At 44.3% G+C, this 21,249-nt stretch overlaps 1 long non-coding RNA gene across 2 annotated transcripts; it reads left to right on the top strand.

The window, feature by feature from the left end:
- Window positions 1-2,891: 2,891 nt before the first annotated feature.
- Window positions 2,892-17,847, top strand: LOC123367364. 2 transcript variants are annotated; one of them, XR_006578426.1, is made up of 5 exons: window positions 2,892-3,003; window positions 14,615-14,734; window positions 15,847-16,025; window positions 16,584-16,754; window positions 17,237-17,847. It is a non-coding gene; the product is annotated as an uncharacterized LOC123367364 (long non-coding RNA). The 2 variants fall into 2 exon arrangements; XR_006578425.1 differs by having other exon boundaries at window positions 16,581-16,754.
- The last annotated feature ends 3,402 nt before the right edge of the window (window positions 17,848-21,249 follow it).

Genomic DNA, 21,249 nt, shown 5'->3' with positions numbered 1-21,249 from the left:
TAACAATAGCCCTTCTTTAACACATTTGGCTTCTTCCAAATACAGTCGCGAGCAGGAATAAACAAAACATTAACACTGTCATGGCCGCAGTCCAGCCTCCAGCATATTCCCATGGGCTCTCATTGATGAAGTCCCATTATTTTCAACACAGAAACATAGAGGGAGTGTCCAGCATATAACTGGACAAGTGCTTCTTGATGGGACTTGTGTATAAAGTGCACTTAGTGCGTCAAAGCCTTCGGGGCTGCATGTGTCTGGACAGTAACACAGAGCATTCATTTAGATCAATAGACCAGCAGGGCTCTGCTCCAGCAGCACACACTATTCCAGCTAAGACTTGGAGGAACCTGCCTTTAAAAGAAATGCAACAGCATCTAAGGCCTTGGTCCAGAACACTATCCCACTGCTAACGCAGGCGGTGAGCAGCCAGCATCAGCTACAGCCGAGAGTGCAAGGGGTATACGCACCTTTCTGTCGCAATGGGATTGTTCAGGGCACTGAGCCCATGGGCCTGCCTCTCTGCCCCCTGCACATGGGAACCATCAATAGTTGGAAGAAGCTTGCACAGATGGACCAGGAAAACATCCATGCATTTCGGGTTCCTTCCACACAGCATCACTACAGCAGATGTCACAGGCAGTAAATCACAGCTTTCCAACCCAAATGATAAGCCAGAGGCCTTTCATCTCCCTCTCCAGGAAGGGAACAGCAGCAGCAGCAGCAGCAGCAGCAGCATCTAGGGTGGCGGGGGGAGAGGAGGGCCTGGCTGGCCTCATCATTCACTCAGCTCTGAAACATAGATGTTGGATTTTTTTTCTCATTTGCGCTATTGCCATTGTTTGCCAGTCCTCCTTAACCCTGCCCAGCTCCTTCCACTGCAATTCCCCAGCCCCACATCATCACTGTCTCTGCCCATTGTGCTTTTCAGTCTCCTCCCCTGCACTCTCTCCTTCCCCTCTCAACCTCCCTGCCCCTCATTCTCCATCCCCCTTTACCTTCCTCTCACAACCCACTGCCAGGCTCCCTCAGGAGTTCTTCTAGGGAAAGCAGCTTTCCTTTCAGGTAAAGGCTCCACTAAAGCCCCATTGGTGGATGTTGCACCAGGGATGCACTAGATGCCATCATTCCCCAGATGTCCTAGCCACATTCCCCTAGCCAGTGCCACTCATTTTTTGGGTAGAACAGACCACACATGAACCCCTGGGGGAAGAGAGGTTGCAGCTTCTTTTGGCCACCACAGTCTTAACTCCCAGTGGTCCTCCATTGGGGCTGTGCGTCTGGGTTGGCCATCGGAAGACAGCACAGACCTGAAAGTGAATCTGGCCTGAGATGTTTCTACTGATACACAAATGTCTGGGCACTCTGCCATGGCTGAGAAGGAAATGCAGGCACAGAATATAAAAGTGAAGTGGGCTACTGAAGAAATACTGTTTACAGTTTTCCAGGTAAGACTGTGGAGCCACAACAAATGTTAAAGGATGGAAGATGATTCCTAGAGCATTGCAGGTCTTCCCAAGCATCCTGGTGTGGTTGATTATTCCTTTCTCACTATGCAGGGACCTTCTGGGGTGGAAAGTGATGGAGCCATCAGTTTTGTATTATTAGCATCTGTGTAAATTTCAAAAGTTCATGTCATGATTCCTACATGTTATCCAGATCCACCCTGGGGAAGCTATTCAAATCTTGAGAAATCATTGGTGGTTGTGCCTCAGTGTTATTATGAAACATAAATGTATTATTTAAAATACAATCTCTGTAATAAAGTGTTTCCTATTGTTCAGGCCTGCATAGCATTTTGTAGCTGGGCTCGTATGTGCTCACAGGCTGGAAAATAAGTGTAATAACAATATGCTGCTGTTCTGTTTTGTCAATATTCATCCAGCTTTTACCTTGGGATAATACAAAAGTTACTGCCATATGTGTAATGTGGAAAAAAAGACAGCAGCTAGTAATATACATTTAAACTTAAACCTCTTAATATTTTGTATTTCAAAATATTGTGTGTTGCTCTCTATAGCTTTGCTGAGCTGCATGTGACGGTTCTGTATCCCGCTGTATGGACGATACATGGACAATATACTGGGGTCCGAATCCACATACCACAGACACAGTAATTTCCTATTGGATCCAATCTTGCTCACCACTGGTGGGTTCATGGTACTTGAAGGACAGCAGATTTGATGTTGTTTTGCCAGGTAAGTGTGGGGATGATTTGCAGGGGAGGTGCTGGCATTATCTGCATGTGGTGATGTACTGCTTGATGGGGACTAAAATCAACAGCACTAGTGGGCCAATGAATCCATGCAGATCCCCTGGCCAACTCCCAACGTGGGATGGAGGATATAAGTGACCTTCTGGAGCTATTGCTTCATCTCGTGGGTTACCATGGCTGCTTCATTGCTTGTGGGGGAGGTAATTCCATTAAACAAACCCCAACAAAACTCTCCATGCACAAAGTCCATTTATTCGGGCCCTGCAAAAGGTGAGAAGATTTAACTCACAGACAGAATGTATCACTGTGATGGGGCATACACTTCCCACCCTGCACAACAAGGGGTTAAGGAGCTGCTCTGGGCTCAGCCAACTCCACCCTGCCACAGCTGCCAGGAATCTACAGGCTGGAGGAGAAGTTTAAAAGGGAAGCAGAGCAGCTCACTTGTGGGCAGACCAGGGAAGAGAACAGATCTTCAACCTTCAGCTCCTGAGGAGAGGGCTGGTTGAAGGCAGGCGCTTCCCTAACAACTCCTGCCTGAAGGCCAGATCGTGATATGCCCTGAGAGGGAGGCATTCCGCCCCCCTAGCCCTGCTCAGTTTATTTGTGTTAGTTCCCCTTGCTTTTTGTTCATAGACTACCCTGGAAGGGGAGAGGTTTTGAAGTGACATAGCCAGTGGGCCAAGTCACAGGAAGAGGCAGGCCACTGCAGATGTGGAGCACTCAATAGCAGCAGACCCCAGTGCTGAGACAGCTGCTACGCCACAGCTATTGTTGAGGAGATGCCATTGGTGAGTTGATCCTTTCACAGTAGTATGTAGTAATATCAGCATATTGTGTATGGCAGTCCTCTTTTCTATCTGCCTAAGGCACTTTTGTGGCTCCGTTTACCTGAGTGATTCACAAATGCCAATGTATTTATCCTCCCAACACCACTGTGAGGTTGGGCAGTGCTGTTGTCACCATTTTACATAGGGGGAGCTGAGGCACAGAGAGGCTAAATGCCTCGCCCATAGTCACACAAGAAGTCTGTGGTAGAGCAGGGAATAGAACTCAGATCTCTTAAGTCTCAGGCTAGTATCAACAGACCAGCTTTCACGACTAGAATAGGATTTTTTTTTAATGTCACTTGTATGCCAGGTATTGTTAGCAGCAACACATGGCCAGTTCAAATACCTAAGGGTTCTTGTACAACAAACACCATTGGCTTGAGCCACCACCTAGAATTTCTGGGATCACTAAACCTGAGTGCCCTTACTAGTTGCCCACTTGTGAGCACTAAGTCTGTATGAAATTAGGAAAATTTTATGGGGGGTAAAGGAACACTGCATCAACTTGGGAGACCACAGCAACAATCCATCTATAATAATGATAAATAAAACACTCTCCCATAGTAACTTCAGCAATTGTCTGTTAACTTGGTTCCCCACTCACCAGTGTGAATGTCCAGTAGACATATATCCTTTTACCATATCACTTTCCCCTTTGTTGAGCCTTTGTTTGACACTCACAATTTGGTGTCAGTCGGTATTGTGCTCCCAGAATGCTGAGCTATGCAGAGTCCCTGGATAGGCATGTCTCCAGTCTCTTGGGAAGTGCTTCCTGGTCCTGTCTTGAGGCTCCACCACCTAAGACAGTTAGGGTGACTTCAGCTTTATTTAATTTGTGGCTAGAAGGAGCCTCACCAGATTTCACACACAGCTGAAGCTGTAGGGCACAGCAGCAGAGATAACAGCCATCTCTATATTGCATCCAATTAAAGAGCCTTCTCTGAATCATCTCCTCTCAAATAGTCCTTCCATCAGTAGATCATTAGTGGAAGGGAACTTGCAGCCTACAAGACCTTCAAGCGGAGTCATTGCCACCAAAGATGCATGCTTTGCCAAAAACTAGGAACTCTTCACCTTTTCCCCTCTTCGGTTCCACTACCCAATCAATTCTGTGTTTGCATAAAGTTATGCAGACTCCCACATTCCCTGGAGGAATTCTGGGTAGAAACCACAGGCAGATGAAGCAGCAGTGATGCCATTTCCCCCACATTCATCAACAGATGGGGACAGAGAGTTCCTTATCCTCTGAAGCTTTAGGCCACAGAACTTACATTAAATTAAACAATTCTGGTAAATTAAAAAAAGTTCTTTGGAAAGGTTGGTCTATTTTAGCTCTGAGTCTCATTTACATTAAGGCCCCTTTACATCACTCCTGAAGGGTAAATGGGCCTTAATGTTGCAGGGTAATGCCCATCTATAGTTATGCTACATTTTTCAGAGTTTTTCCCTGCAGGTGGCAGGCTTTTCCTATTAAAATCCTACCTTATATGACTCCAGTAGGCAGGACTCCAATTTGGGCACAATCTGGTCTCCAAAGGAAACAGAGGAGATCAATCTAATCTAACTTATTTCAGAAGGATGGATCTTAGTATTGTGTCCATAGTTAAAAATGAAGTCCTATATTCCACAATGAATAAAGTTTGTTCAAACGTTTGCAAACTGTAATGTTTATAAAGCACTTTAAATGCTCAGATGGAAGCCACTATAGCAACAAAAAGTATTATTATTGTTATGATTTGCCTATGAGGGTTTGTTGATTTATAAGAACCCGAGATAAAACTTTCTATAAAAAGAGTTGAAGTCTCCATGCAGTAATCACAGCCAGAATCATTACTGTGTAGGTTTAAATGCTTTCCTTGGTTTGATAGTTAAAGCTGTGAGGTTCCTTTTGTTCAGAAGCTCTGCAGTACGAAATGAGGGAGATGCCCAGGTTTAACTTTCCAGGCTGCGCGATCTCCATGAGCCGTCTTGGACTACAGGTTTCCAATCTGAAAAACTCAGGACTGTGGCATGAAAGGGCAAGACTGGTGTTAAGCTGTGAGACTTGTTAGGCTCCTAACAAGACAGCTGCTTCTGTGGGAAGGGTAGTGGTGCCTGACCTGAGCAGGGAGTTGCCTGTAGGCAGCCTGTTGGCACCTCTGTTTTAAGGAGCAGGACTTGTATGTTTTGTAAATAAGCAAATGACAGTAAGAAAATACCTAACCTTGTGTCACTGACTTCTGCTCCAAACAGGAAGCTGGCTTGCAAGGCCCCAAATTCTGCTACTCCTTGGCAAAGGGGCAACTGTATTATTTATTTCATATAGATTGTATAGATTTCTTCAGGACAGGGACTGTCATTAACTAGATGTTTGTACACAATGTACACCCTACACAATGGGTCCCAGTACTGACTGAGGCCTCAAGATACTACTGCAATAATAATAGAAACTGGAGATATTTGTTGCAAATGGCTAGACAGCTGTGGCCCTGTAATATACTAAATTTACATTTGACCACCTTTTGAAATGCTGGTTGGTTTGTGTGTCTGATGGCAAATTACAGTGCAGTATCCCAGAGGTGATAGGAATATTCTTTGAGGAATTTAAAACTCATGTTAAATGTCTTGGCTGCTGATGTTTCCTGATGAAACCAGACCTTCTGAAGTTTAGGTCTGTTTAAGCCTGTGCAAGGAGCAGATTAAATGAGAGCTCACTCACTGATCTCTGCTTCTAGTCAAGCTTTTGCAACTTGGCTGAGAGGTGCAAGAAGAAGGAGGAGGAGGAGGGGTGGTAACAAGGAGAAGAGTTAAACAAAAATACAACCCTAACAGGATATGAACAAACAGCCTTGGAACTATGGTGCAGACATTTATCCAGCAGGCTACAGTCTTTTGTTGGCATCCCTGGAGTTTAATGGTATGACTTTGTTCACTTTTAGGGTTCTCATATTTTTCCTATTAAAGACATATTCAGTACTACAAGGAAAAACTCAACGTGCAGAGCGTAAAGTTCAAAGAAAGAATGTTCCCAATCCACATGCATGCAAAATTTCACAAAAATGAGACTTCATGCTGCATATGTTTTGCTCGTTGAACAAAAAGGGCTCCGTCATAAGTGTTTGCAGCATTGAGCCCCTCAGCCCACCTCCATTTAAACCCCTTTGTCAAGCAAATCGAAAAATGAAAACCTATTTTAGCAGAAAAATTTAACGGGTTTTTGTTTCAAAGCTGACTTGCTTCTTAGAGATTTTTCAACATTTTTATCATAGACACTATTGAAATTCAACACTTTTCACTAATCAGAAATGAAACCATTTGCTAGTAATGTTTTTATGATTTTTTTCGGGGGTGGGGTGGGGAATAAACATGGAACTTTTCATGGATTTTTTTTTTTGAAAAACAGGTAACTTTTTGATTATATATATATTTTAAAAAATAGGTCTACTGAGTGCTTTTGAAATATAAGGCAATATATCCACTTGGATAGATAATCTTATCATTGGTGGGACTGTAGAGAGATTGGACTAAATCCAACCTTGGTATAATCATGTGCAACACCCATTGAAATCGATGGGTGAGATGAATCTATTGATGCCTGGGCTAAATATGGTCCATTATTTTGACCTCCAGAAATCTGCCATAGGAAATCTAGGTTAGATATTAGGAAAACCTTTCTAACTTCGAAGATAGGTAAGCACTGGAATAGGCTTCCAGGGGAGGTTGTGGAATCCCCATATGACACTAAACACCCCTGTATTCATATCCCCCATACCATAGCAATGTTTGTACAAAATATGCCTTGTAAGATATCATTTGAAAAGTAACAACAGTCTGGTTGTTAATAGAAGGATAACATGCATTTTACAATATGAATTCCCTCTGTCTAATGTCACTAGGACCTGTTTAAAAGGATGGCCTAGCCTAGGTAAAGATGATAAACAGGTCTGTCCCAGACACAGGAATGTGGGTTTATATCAGTTTTCATATTAACCATAAATGAAGCTATCAGGCAGACCAGCAGGGTTTGTCTTGAGACAGAACAGAGACAGAGAATTGACTTTGTTCCTGCACCCCAGAGACAGGGCCGGCTCCAGAGCCCAGCGGGGCAAGCTCCTGCCTGGGGCGGCCCTTTCCCGGGGGGGCGGCAGGCTGGGCCGGTGGACCTGCCGCAGTCATGCCTGCGGGAGGTCCACCGGAGCCCCGGGAGCAGCGGACCTGCCGCAGGCATGACTGCGGAGGGGACACTCGGCCGGCGGCTCCAGTGGACCTCCCGCAGGCATGACTGCGGACGGTTCGCTGGTCCCGCGGCTCGGCTGGACCTCCTGCAGGCATGCCTGCGGCAGCTCAACCAGAGCCGCCGGACCTGCGAACCGCCCGCAGCTGCGGGAGGTCCAGCCGAGCCGCGCGACCAGCGGACCCTCTGCAGTCATGCCCGCGGGAGGTCCGCTGCTCCCGCGGCTCGGGGGCGCCTCCCGGGCATGACTGCTTGGGGCGGCCCAAAACCTAGAGCCGCCCCTGCCCAGAGATACGCAGGAGACTGAATCCCCAGGAGGCCTTTCTAACTTGGAGAACAAAGACAATTTTTTGGGAATATAAGGGACAGAGAGACTCCATCTTGCACTTAAGAAGACTAGAGAAACCAGCACCTCCATAGTTCTGTGGAAGGTCCTGACCAAGAGAATGTCAGCCCTGCTGGGCAAAGAATATTGGTAAGAGGAGCCATCTTAAATAACTTAGTTTTAGACTTTCTGATGCATCTTTTCACTTTTATTTGCTTATAACCATCTATACTTCTATTTCTGTTACTTAGTACGACTTAACCTATGTCCTTTGAACAGGGGGTTGGCTGACATTCTATGATTCTATGATTCTATTGTTAATAAAAATTGTTTTATTTTTAATCTAAACCACCCCAGTGCTGTGTTTGAATTGAAGTAATTACTAAGTGCAGTTAATATGGCAAGCTGCTCGGTACTGACTCTTTGAAGGAGCAAACAAACCTTACTATTTTTTGAGTGATCAAGGAAAGGGTTGGACATTTCAGAGAACATGGATTTAGGGAAATTTAGGACTGAAGGTGTATTAGGGTCACTTGGCTAGCAGTAACCCAGGCTGGTGGAGACCAGAGAGTGGCTGTGGTGTAACATGCAGGTTGCTGTAGTCACAGTTCCTGAACCAGGGCTGCTTATCACACCGACGCTCAGTAGATGCTTGTATGCTGGCTGTGAGCATCCAGACAGGAAGTTACAGCAGCAAAGCATTTTAAGGCACTCAGGGTGACAGGACAAGTGGTGAAGCAATCTCTCACTGGTCTGGGTTGCATCCCAGAATGTGACACCCCATCACTTCTTAAGAACAGGTTAGACAAGCACCTGTTAGGGATGAATCATAGAAATGTAGGGCTGATGGGATGGTCTAGGTATACTTGGTCCTGCCTCAGCATGGAAGTCCAGACTAGATGACCTCTTAAGGTCCCTTCCAGCCCTGCATGTCTATGATTCTGCTTTTTTTTTCCAATTAATGTACTAAAACAGTGTTTCTCAAACTGGGGTCGCTGCTCGTGTAGGGAAAGCCCCTGGCTGGCCGGGCCAATTTGTTTACCTGCCGCATCCGCAGGTCCGGCGGATCATGGCCACTTGGGATTTCAGAAAACTAGAAGGGATAACATTCAGTTCCTTTGGCCACAAGAGCACATGCCCTCCCATTTGAGCTATAGCAGTCAATGCTACCAGTAAAGAGCTCCAGCTCTATCCAAGATAGTGCACTGCGATGCACACATACTAGCCAACTCACTCCACTCCTATTTACTGTAATTACTTTACTCAAAATCGACATCAGTATAGCACTGGAAGTTGGAATCTATGCTTCAATTCTTGTGTACATGGTGGAGTAATGTGCTCTACATGGGTATGATTTCTAAAGCACACTTATGTATTGCTCACTAACTGGTCCGGGTAGACCCTGCCGGTGCACTTTAAAATAGTGCTGTTTGAAACAGAATTATGTTAAAATACTCTAGGGCAGTGGCTCTTAATCTTTCCAGACTACTGTACCCCTTTCAGGAATCTGATTTGTCTTGAGTACCCCAAGCTTTTCCTCACTTAAAAACTACTTGTTTACAAAATCAGACATAAAAATACAAAGTGTCACCGCAGACTAAGACTGAAAAATTGCTTACTTCTCATTTTTACCATATAATTATAAATCAATCGGAATATAAATATTGTACTTATAGTTCAGTGTATAGTATATAGAGCAGTGTAAACAAGTCATTGTCTGTATGAAATTTTAGTCTGTGCTGACTTTGCTAATGATTTTTATGTAGCCTGTTGTAAAACTAGGCGAATATCTAGATGAGTTGATGTACCCTCTGGAAGACCTCTGCATACCCTCAGGGGTACGTGTACCCCTGGTTGAGAACCACTGCTCTAGGGAGCCTCTAGTGTGAAACAGCAGGGGCTATGCCTACCGATTAATGCACAACATGTTAGTACGCTTTAGAAATCACCCCCGCCCCCACCCCCAGAGTGACATTATTCCACCATGGAGACATGCCCGAGTCACTTCTAGAAGTCCTTTAAGCGATATGACGTGCACCTATCACATTCAGTTCTTTCCTTCTTTGTCCCTTCCTCTTCCAAGGGGAAAATTAGGGGATCTGAAGGTTTAAAAAGAATTACAAAATGCCTCATACATTGTGCTATGTGTTGTCTTTTTTTAATTAGTGAAGGATGGGTTAAAGAAATATGCCTTCCACTTAGAGTGGGAAAGGTCTCACTGGCAGCTGTGTGACTTGCCCTTTTACCACAATGCATTATTTAGTCAAAATAGCCTATTTAGATCCTATTATGCAAACATTGCCATTATTTGCTCATGTTGTTCCCTGATGCCAAGATCTTGTTTGTCTCATCCAGTTAAGTCTTTCTGCAGGGCTACTTGCAAGGCTTCACTTAGTGCTCATTCAGGTCATCATATAAACAAGCTCAGCTCCCAGATTAGACATTCAGATCACATTACTTCAGTTGGGTATCGTAATGAGTGATGATGTAGAAATTGTTTTAATTTGTTTGATTTCTAAGACACTGTGTGGTCTTAGGTTCTGTTTACCCAGCAGATGCATTGACTCTGTAGATCAGTGTGCTATTTGCATACTTTTGAGAGGACTGTTTGTTGTTTAGGCATTCGACATGTTAACAATGCGTAATAACTTAGGAGGACGTCGCTTTTTATGAAACTCAAACTTGTTTACGAAATTTCAGCATGTCTGTCTCTTTGTGAAGTGCCACTAAGCATTTTAAAGGATACTCTGCACCTATATTTATTATTAACTAGTGAAAGTAACAACTCCCACAGAGGAAAAATACATGGAATGAAGCTGGATGTTAGATGTTTCTCTTGGGTAAACAGACTGGGTCTAGATGAAGGCAAACCAAATTAATTCTACATGATTAAAATATCATTTACATTTTGTATACCAACTTTCATTCTAAATGAGCCCAAAGTGCCATACAGACTGCTGCATATATAAGGAGCAATTTATCCACTCCACAATAGTAGCTTCTTGACTGGAACATAGCATCCATTGAACAGCACACAGCAGCACTAGAAAACAGATCAGTTTTCAGAGAAGAAATTATCCAGTTGAAACTACAGGGTGAATTTGTGGAGGAAGTATAAATATTCATCTAGAAGTCAGATGAAATAGGACAAGGGGAAGAAGAAGAAATCAGGAAAATTACAGATTTTAAAACTACCTGGATAATGTTCTCAAGACCTATATGTCACTGAGAAATCCCACGGCTCTTTTTGGGTACGTCCACACTACCTGCCGGATCAGCGGGTTGCGGTCGATCTATCGGTGATCGATTTATCACGTCTCGTATAGATGCGATAAATCAATCCCCGAACGCGCTCTCCGTCGACTCCGGAACTCCACCAGGGCGAGAGGTAGAAGCGGAGTCGATGGGGGAGCCACGGCCGTCGATCCCGCGCCGTGAGGACGGGAGATAAGTCAAAATAAGATACGTCGACTTCAGCTACGCTATTCTCATAGCTGAAGTTGCATATCTTACATTGACCCCCCCCCGCCAGTGTAGACTGTGTCTGAGGAGCATAGAGGAGCACACGGGCGAGGATGGGACTGCTGGAGAAATGGGACAGCAGGACTGCAACTTGGACAGGAAAATCAGGTTCCTTCTCCTTTTCTTCTACCAGAGAGACCTATTGCATATGTTCTGCTTGGCTGTTGTCCTGCCTCCTGGTGGCCCTTAGGAGCTAGTGCAGAGTTCTTTACAAGCTGCTCCATAATGCATGATCATCTTTGATTAGGTCTTTTTAGGGTGACCAGATGTCCTGATTTTATAGGGACAGTCCTGATTTTTGGGTCTTTTTCTTATATAGGTTCCTATTACCTCCCACCCCCGTCCTGATTTTTCACACTTGCTGTCTGGTCACCCTAGGTCCTTTGAGATTGACATGGCAAGAGTGCACAATTGGACAACCTGTATCTGCTCTTTGGGGAACAGCCTATTTCCTACAAAATATTCATCCAGTGCCTAAAACACTGGAGCTCCATTCTCTGCTGAAAACTGTAGTTGCTCTTGTAATACAAAAAATGATCATGCTAATAAATAGCTGAAGTGATCAGTTTGTGATAATCGGTAGCTTGACATTTGTTCATGCAAAGTGTTTGAATAAATATATAGGGATTTGCGAAAATCAATTTTTATTAAAAAATGATAGCTCAGGAATAGGAAAAAAATAACCCTAAAAAAATGAGGCTCCATGAAAAGCACTTAATACAGGCTTATTATCATTAACCTTCCACTTAAATCCCAGCTTCAGTGCTGTCCAGAATAGCCATGCTTTCCTGAATCAAAAGATCTAAATTAACAAAGCATATTGTTTATAACAAATAATTAACTACCATAGATTTACTCCTAAGTACAGTATCTTCTTTACAAATGAGAAGTCTGACGGTAAGCTGGTCTGGAGGTTGAGGTTGCAGTTGTGTGTAGAACACAAAGGTAAATGGTTTTTGTCTTTTAATTGACATCTTGGTTCCCCTGGACTAGCCCAGAAAGAAAACTGTCTGCACTGAATTTACATTAATGCCATTTGGAATAAGGTACAGTCCTGATGTGAAGTATACTGCAAACTGTTCATGAGTGTGATTCAGACATTAGGTTTGCCGAAAAAAAATCTCTAGGGTTTTGGAGGTTTTTTGTTAAGGAAAACAAGCCACTGGAAATGAACATACTGTAGAAACGGAAATATTTCTTTCATGAGTGAAAAGCGAAACAAATGAGTTCAGGAAAAAAGAGGATTTTATGATCCCAATTTTCCATGCTGCACTACTGTAGGAATGAAACTGAACACAAGCAAATGAGAAATGGAAAAGTTCACTGCTGCTAACACTGAAGGGATATTGTTGCATGTTTAAAAATTAAGACTATTTCCATTCTGCCATTATTCCATTTTTTCTTTTTCTGAACTTTGGGGAATAGAGCTGTAAATATCCTTATTTATTTGATTGCTGAGCAAATGAAAGCAAATAATTATGACCATTATGATTGGTTCTTATCTGCTCTCACTCTTCCTCCTTGTTCCAGTGATGTGTTTTCAATATTTGAACAAGGACTCATAAAAATTTCCTCCTTAACCTGTGATGACAACATGGGCCTGTGTGCTCACAGGTCTCTATTCAGCAAAGCACTGACACATAGTCTTAACTTTGATCACATATCATAAGTTCCATTGTCTTTAATGGTATTTAAACATCCATTTAAAGTTAGGCACATGCTCATGTGTTTTGCTGAATAGGGATTGTTTGAGTCAGGATTACAGGGAGTATGGGTGATTGGGTCACCTGTTAATTTTTCTCATTATAGCAGAAATGCTTTTAAAACTCATAACAATAAGCAAGAAGGGGAGTCAATCTCACTTGGAAAACCTATGTATATTAATGCAAATATTTATACTTTTTTTCTGAAAAATATATGGAGTGAATTGATGGTGTAGTACAGTGCTCAGTTTGTGTAATTTGTAGAGGGGATGGAGGCAAAAACCTTGTGGAAGGCCTGGAGGTAGCCTCTCTAAGGAAATGCCTACCATTTTGTGCAACCTGATCCATTCCCAAGGCAAAAAAATAAATAATAATTACCGTATTTATCGGCGTATAACACGCACAGGCGTATAACACGCACCTTCATTTTAAGGGGGAAATTTCAGGAAAAAAACTTACCGGTAAATTTCAAATAAAGCTCCGGGCCCAGCAGAGGCAGCTGACCTGAGCCTGGAGTTTGCGGCCCCTCTCGGGTGCCGGGTCTCGGGGGGTGGGGGCTCGGGCCGCGCCGCTCGGGTCTCGGGGGGTGGGGGCTCGGGCCGCGGGCCGGGTCTCGGGGGATGGGGGCTCGGGCCGCGGGCCGGGTCTCGGGGGGTGGGGGCTCGGGCCGCGGGCCGGGTCTCGGGGGGTGGGGGCTCGGGCCCGCGCCGCTCGGGTCTCGGGGGGTGGGGGCTCGGGCCGCGGGCCGGGTCTCGGGGGAGGGGGGCGCGGGCCGCGGGCCGGGAGTCGGGGGGTGGGCGCTCGGGACGCGCCGCTCGGGAGTCGGGGGGTGGGGGCTCGGGCCGCGGGCCGGGTCTGGGTCTCGGGGGGTGGGGGCTCGGGCCGCGCCGCTCGGGTCTCGGGGGGTGGGGGCTCGGGCCGCGGGCCGGGTCTCGGGGGGTGGGGGCTTGGGCCGCGCCGCTGGGGGGGACGGGGGCTAGGGCCGCGCTGCTCGGGAGCCTAGAGCCGGCCCTGGGTACATGGTTATATCGGCGTATAACACGCACACATCATTTGCCCCCTATTTTCAGGGGGAAAAAGTGCGTGTTATACGCCGATAAATACGGTAAAAAAAAATTTGTTAGTCAGAAGTATTTCCAGTGCTTCCCGGAGTAAGTATTCCTTAACAAGCAGGACTTTGTAGTATCCACACCAGTGGTGAATGCCAATGGGAACAGGGTAATCACTCACATGGTATTTTCAGATTGGTGGCAAATTTTTAATGAAGGGCTCCTGCAAACTTCCTCCAGAACATCACTGATACATGCATGGGACTAGATCCTCAGCTGGTATAAAAAGGAATGGTTCCATTAATGTCAGTGAACATTCTTTTGTAGTCAGCAGAGCTGTGGAAATGTACAGTAGCTGAGGAGATAGCTAGAGATGTTGGTCAGGTTTAAAAGGCATGGGAGGTGTCTTTGGGTGCAAAAGTAGACCTATTTGCATGGCTAAAATACTGCATATACATTTCAGCAGAATTCATTAAATACAGCATAGTGGAAGGAGTTCGTACTCAAGCTGAAAGAGGGGGAAATTGCCTACTGGTTGCAAACACAAACAGAGTCCAAAGAAAACAGTTCTTACAAAAAGGTTACCATAAAGTTTCTCTTCACCGTTTGACCCATGCTGTGAGTCACTCCAAGATAAGACTGAGCAGAGGACAGTCATGTGGGAAACTGAGCAAAGGGAATTTCTTCTAAAAACAAACAAACTTTACTCAGGAGAATTATGAAAAAGCAACCCCGATTTTTTTGTTTTTCTTTTCAACAGAAAAGAAGTCATGGAAGAGAAGAGATGTGTATAATAGCGACTAGGTCACCCAACTTGCTTCCATCAAAGAGAGAATTCACAGCACTGCAGAGACAAGTACATGGCCCTCCTGGTACTGATGTAGGTGCTTGTGCTATCATCTGGAGAAACACTTTCTTCATTGGCTTAGCAAATCCTGCATTCAGCGTTAAGTACTCTAGTTCAAAATATAAACCCACCACTTTTAAATGTGCAGGAAATGTATTTTTAACTTTTGCGATCACCCTTGTTCCCTTTGGGGCTCACTGAAAGCCTGCTGAATTCAATGGAAAGACTCCTATTGACTTCAGTAAGCTTTGTATCAGGCCCCGTGGGATCAATGGCAATCCTCCATTGACCTCAGGGGTGTAGGATCAGGCCATATGCTATTACTGAATAGGGGGCTATTCTGCTGGAAGATGCTAATGGCTGCCATCAAATGCATCTTTGATCCTAAAACAATCACAGAAGTCCCTTTAAAGCCAATAGGTGTGCCAAGAACTCTTTCAGGTTCAGTGGAAGGAGCAATTAGGCTCCTTCTACATAGTAAAGGCAGCTGGAAACAGTGGAAGGACAGCAGGTGGCAGGATAAAGTCAGGTGGGCTGAGGGGTTTGGCCTGGTGGAAAATGCAGGGGCTAGTAGTTTGGGTTTGTAGGCTGTGGAGACTAGAGGCATAAAGTCTGAAGAAGCAGTTGTAAGCAGGAAACAGAGAGATGGAGCTTCTTATGCAGAGCTTGCTGGAGTGGCGGACATGGGGATTTCTGAGTATGGGAACTCCCTGCTGCTGTTAGAGTTTCTATGGTGTTCAGTGAAACAGAACTTTGTGTACATTTTTGGTAAATAAACAAGACAATGCCAAGAATATTGCAGGCTTGTATCATGGATTCCTGCTCCTGAAGTAAACAACCTTGCTAGGCCCCAAGTATGAGGTAACTGATTAGGCCAAAGGTCACAAGGAGTGTAGGTGGGTTTTAAATAAGGCTGTCAAATGATTAATCGCAAGATTAAAAAAATAGTCACGAATAATCACAGTTTTAAATCGCACTGTTAAACAATAATAGAATAGCATTTGTTTAAATATTTTTGGATGGGGGGGAAGTGTGTGTGTGTGTTGAGGGAGTGTGAGACAGGGCACTTGTGTGTTGGGGGGAATGAGTCTGTCAGTGCACTGTCTCTTTAAGCAGAGCATTCACCAGCCTGAACACTTTTTCAGACAGCAGCAGCCACCGGCAACTCCCACTATGACCCAGAGGCAGCACAGTCCTGTTCCCTGACCTCCACCCCAGCTCAGCAGAGACCGGGTACACAGGACACCCCAACATGAGCCATCCCTTCACTCTGCACAGAAGATGAGAGGCTCCTGGTCCTGAGTAGCTTGCCCAGGGTGGTGAGGTAGGAGCAGCAGTGGTTGCAGATAGCAGTAGAGCAGAGCAGTGGGAGGAGGAGGGGAATCCCTGCTCCAGGAGGCACCTCCCTGAGCACAGCACCCTGGTGGTGGCCCAGCCTGCCCACCCCTAAGGCTGGCCCTGCTCCTGAGCCAGCAGAAGCAGCAGACAGGATCCCCCTGTTCCCCGATCCCAGCTCAGCAGCATCCAGGTACATGGGCAGGGGGAGGGAGGACACCCTGCCATCAGCCCCCTGCCCACTCTGTGCAGCAAACAGGGGGCAGGGTCCTGGTCCGGAGTAGCATGGCCAGGGGCAGCTCCTTGGGGGTGGGCTGGGGTGGAGAAGAGGCAGGTGGAGCAGGGTGGGAGGTGGAGGGGCACCCCTGCCCCAGAGGCACACAGTGGTGCCCCCCAGAGCACGGCATCCTCATATGTGATCAATGCTCATTTAAAAAAAAAGCAGGTACATTTGTTTTGAGATAATCACATGTGTTAATCGTGATTAATTGACAGCCCCAGTTTTAAAGCGTTTTTGTAACAAAAGCGTTGTGGTTTCTTTAAGCAGCAGGCAGGAATAATTGCATACCGAGGCCCAAGTCCTCACTTTTGTGTTATGTCGTGTAAGGAGTTCTGCAATCCCTCACTGACATGGACCAGGGAGCCTGATCCTGAGGACCTTTGGGCACAGTGCTTGAGAGGGCAATGTTTTCATCCTCCACTTCCCAGGCAGCCCCAGGTAAGACAGGAATGAAGTCAGAGGCTCCAAAGGCCACATTCAATATACATGGCTGCTTCAGAAAGGTTGGCTTCCTTCAGGATTTGCTTAGGCTCCTTCAGATACAGGCAGCTTTGCTGTTTATAGGCTCTATCTCACAAACAGGTAGGGCCAGAACTTGCCCCAGTATTTTAAGTGCACTAGGTTGGTTTGTCATGTTCCAGTGCAGCTGAGCCCTATATGAGAGAGCCAGGTCACTCTCTGCTGAAATGATCACTTGCCAGCTAACAGTAGGGCCAGCCTTCCAAAGGCCATTGTTAAGATTTCATAGCTAGCTATCGGAGGGGAATGATAGCAGCTCATACCTCTTAGAGAGCCCAATCCAAAGCCCCTTGAAATCAATGGAAAAACTCCCCACTGACTTCAATAGTAGACATGAGAGATAGTAAATTAATGAGAAAATTCACTGACAATTTTTTTGATCAGCACCTTTATAAAAACAGGAAAGAAAAAATAAATATCCAGGAATCGCAAATCTGCTCACAAGAGAAGAGAAGGACCCTTTGGATCTGTTAAGCAGAATTTCAGCTGAAGAAAAAGAAGCTGTCACTTGCTGACTGTCAGCACGGAGCTTTCAAGCAGCTACACAGCCTCTTAGTAGAGTAGGTGGGAGGTATTAATAAAGGAGCATAGCTCCCCATTGTCTGTTCTGCTCATGTGTGCATAACTTGTGTACCCATGTGTAGTAAGATTAAACACCTGTGTGCTCACCTTTGGAGGAATCTGAAGTCTTTATGACTGTTTAACTGTAGCATTTCCCAGTGCCATTACCTACTGGTACAACCACTGCTACATTCTTTATTAGGACAGAGCAGAGAATTCAGAAAAACCTTTGGCACATGAGATTTTTACAATCAGTTGAATGTTAGGGTTTGTGCCTTCTCTACAGAGTAAAGCTTCTTGGTTGCACTGATTCATAGATCCAGAGTGGAACCCCCTTCTAATCAACTCTTATGGTGAAGATCTGTTTAAAGTGGAATAAAAAGTCTCAAACATTTTCAGTTGATTGCAATGTGCAGACTTCAGTTCCAGTTAGTGCAAGCCCTTAGCTATAGTGACTTTATGATTATTTTTCATGTAGAATGTGTATATATATTATCTTTCATTTAAGGATCTCAATATGTCTTACAAGGGTTAGTATTTAAGCCATACAAGACCCCTGTGAAGTAAATATTATTTATTACCAGTTAATATGGTACACATCACCACATTATCATCTCCATTTTACTGACAAATGTACTCCAACCAAGAGAAATGACATGACTTGTCCCAGGTCACACAAGTCAGGGGCAAAGCAGGGACTTGCACCATAGTGTTCTGACCTACAGACCCCGCCTGCGCGCTGTAGCCAATATCCCCGAGCTCTATGGTGGTGGTGGTGGGGAATGTCACTATGCATTGACTCTGCAGGATTTCTTTTGTCAAACTATAATTTGATTTTCTAGTCTTCACAAATTCTGCCACTACGGTTGCTCAAGACATATTGCCTCTCACAAAGAGACAATGCTGGGCTCACTTATACAGAGCACAGAGTGTGCTCTGTTTCCAGAGATGGCATCTGAAATAAGGAATGATTGTGATATTTCCTTGCATTTCTGAACTCCCATCAGCAGCCGCAAAAATAGTTTTCAAACAGCCTTCATCTTCCCATGGCAAAGGTAACTCCCAAACTCCTACCTCATTCCTTCCTTAAAAATGAGCACCAGCATTCCATGCTTCTAATGGGGGAAACTCTGGGTTTAGCCAATGGGAACAGACGGTTCAATTCCACCTTCCCCTCACACACATTCTCTCTCAAAGTGGCCAATTCCTGTAGACTCAACCTGGCAAGACTCCCAGTGAAGCCAATAAAAATTTTGCCTAAATAGAGGCCAGCCAATATTTTTATCTCCCATCATTTATAAATGGTCAAATCAACATTCACTTCTAGGTGGACTTTTTAAAGTGATACAGTAAGATATGAACCCCTGAAAAACAGGGATTTACAAAGGAAAAGGGAACAGCAGCCACCCTGTATTGTTGGGTCCAGTTATGAGAAGTCTACATCTGCTGCACTAACAACTAAATCCATATGGTTATCATTGTTCCTCTATACAGAGATTTAATTTATATTGTACTTGGCTTCTCCTCATTGGCCTATTCCTTAAAAATGTTGTGAAGTTTCTCTAGTGTAACATCCCACAATAAAATACATTATCTCAAGCGCATTGTGATGATATTGTCTCCTTAACAGACTGCCTGAGATTCATCATATTAGCTGACTGGACAATTACAGTCCAAGCAGATCTCAATAGACGTTTCACCTTGATTTAAGGAGGCACTGCTACTGTAAAATGGTACATGTCCCACTCCTAGCCCCCAAATCTCCTCAAGTATATGCAGTGGAGAAGAGCATTTATTATTCTGTGGGGCATGACAAGCTTAATTTCAGCATTAACTATTTTGTAATCAAAATTTCTCCTGCCAAAGTTTCATCCCAAGTGAGACAAAACTCTAACTTGATGGCAAGTGAATCCGTGCTATTGGGAACCAACGTAGAGTGACAAAGGTTATCGTGGCCCTACTGAGAGCTCCCATAGCACATGTGTAAAAGCAAATTGAAAAGTGACCTCCTACACTGTAACTTTCAAGTCCAGAGCTGCTGCTGACATTGTCATTTTTATTCCCTCTAAAAGCCAGTTTTAAAATAGGCCACCATTCTTGCACAGGGCATAGTGTCTTTCCAAGACAAAAACAAATGGTAATCACTAAGTGTGAAACTCACCTTCTTGCCAAGTGGTTTGGATGCTTTTCGAATGTTTTCCTTGACTCTTGTCACCTTCCATGTTGACATGACCATGGGGTGCAACAGGAACAAAAAGATGTGTCAAGCTGCCAAAGGGATGTTGACTTGGAGGATTATCAACAGACGAATTAACTGAGAGACTTATCAGTTCTGTATAAGCCTGGCCCTACTGGGCAGCAGATGAGACCTATGTGTGAACACTTTCATAATAAATTCATCATCAGTAAATGAAAATGTGTAGATAAAGGTGAAACGATATTTTTAATTCAAGAATCAGTTACCTTTATTGTGTGTAAACTGCATTTAATGAGTAGCAATCCCTGTATTTTAGGGGTCTATTACCTTCTTATTTTTGAAGCAAGAGAAGATCAATGATTCTCAAAGCCGTAATACCTGGAGCAATTCATCAAAGTTAAGATACGGAGTTGAGAAAATATATCTATTTAAAAACACCCTGCGCTGTTTGAACAATACCTGTTGAAGCTGTCCTGTCTATTACTAGAATCTCTAAAATTTATCATACTAGGGCTACCTAGTAGATGAAATTACTATAAATTGGATGCACAACTGGTTGAAAGACTGTACTTGGAGGATATAGTGGATCACAGATTGAATAGAGTAAACAATGTGATGCAGCTGTGAAATGGCGAATATTCTGGGATGTATTAATAGGACTGTCATATATAAGATATTGTAGGTAACTACTGCTCTACTCAGCACTGGGAAGGCCTCAGCTGGAGTACTATATCCAGTTCTGGGTGCCACCCTTTAGGAAAGATGTGGACAAATCGGAGAGAATCTAGAAGAGGCGCAACAAAAAGGATAAACATTGTAGAAAACCTGACCTATGAGGAAATGTTAAAAAAACCTGGGCATATTTAGTCCTCAGAAAAGAAGAGTGAAGGGGGATCAGATAACGGTCTTCAACTCTATTAAGGGCTGTTATAAAGAGGATGATGATCAATTGTTCTTCATGTCCACTAAAGGTAGGACAAGAAAGAATGGGCTTAATCTTCAGCTAGGACAATTTAAGTTAAATATTAGGGAAAAACTTTCTATCCATAAGGGTAGTTAAGCTCTGGAATATGCTTCCAAGGGAGGTTGTGGAATCTCCATTGTTGAAAGTTTTAAAAAACAGATTGGACAAACACTTGTCAGAGATGGTGTAGGTTTACTTGGTCATGCGACAGTGCAGGGGATTGGATTTGATGACTTCTTGAGATCCCTTCCAGGCCTACATTTCTGTTATTTATGGGATCTTCAGAGAGTTACCATTTAGTATGATGTTAGCTCTCACTTATTGCTTGATTGCACAGCAGTCGGCTCTATCCTTCATATAATCATAGATCAAAATTACTCTAAATCTTAGACATGGAAAGAGCTGCAGTATAATAGGCAAATTAAACAAACAACTTTTGATTGTAGCAACCATAAATGCTACAGAATCATTTCCTCTCTCTCTGGTCCAGTGACAAAGTATTTGAAGCTGTTCCACTGTGTATATAAAATTAAGTCATTGGATCAGAAAGAGAAAGGGAAGGACTTTGAAGTCTTGTGGCTAGGCCACCCACATATCTGGTGAGTACTCTAACCACTAAGCTAAAAGTATAAGATGGGCACCACCACCATTATCTCTTCCTGTGGCCAGATTTTAAATGGGGCTTGATCCAT

The sequence above is a fragment of the Mauremys mutica genome, chromosome 3 (genome assembly GCF_020497125.1).
Source record: "Mauremys mutica isolate MM-2020 ecotype Southern chromosome 3, ASM2049712v1, whole genome shotgun sequence".
Taxonomy (NCBI): domain Eukaryota; kingdom Metazoa; phylum Chordata; order Testudines; family Geoemydidae; genus Mauremys; species Mauremys mutica.
The sequence above is the reverse complement of the archived record's forward strand: the minus strand, read 5'-3'. Positions and strand labels throughout refer to the sequence as shown.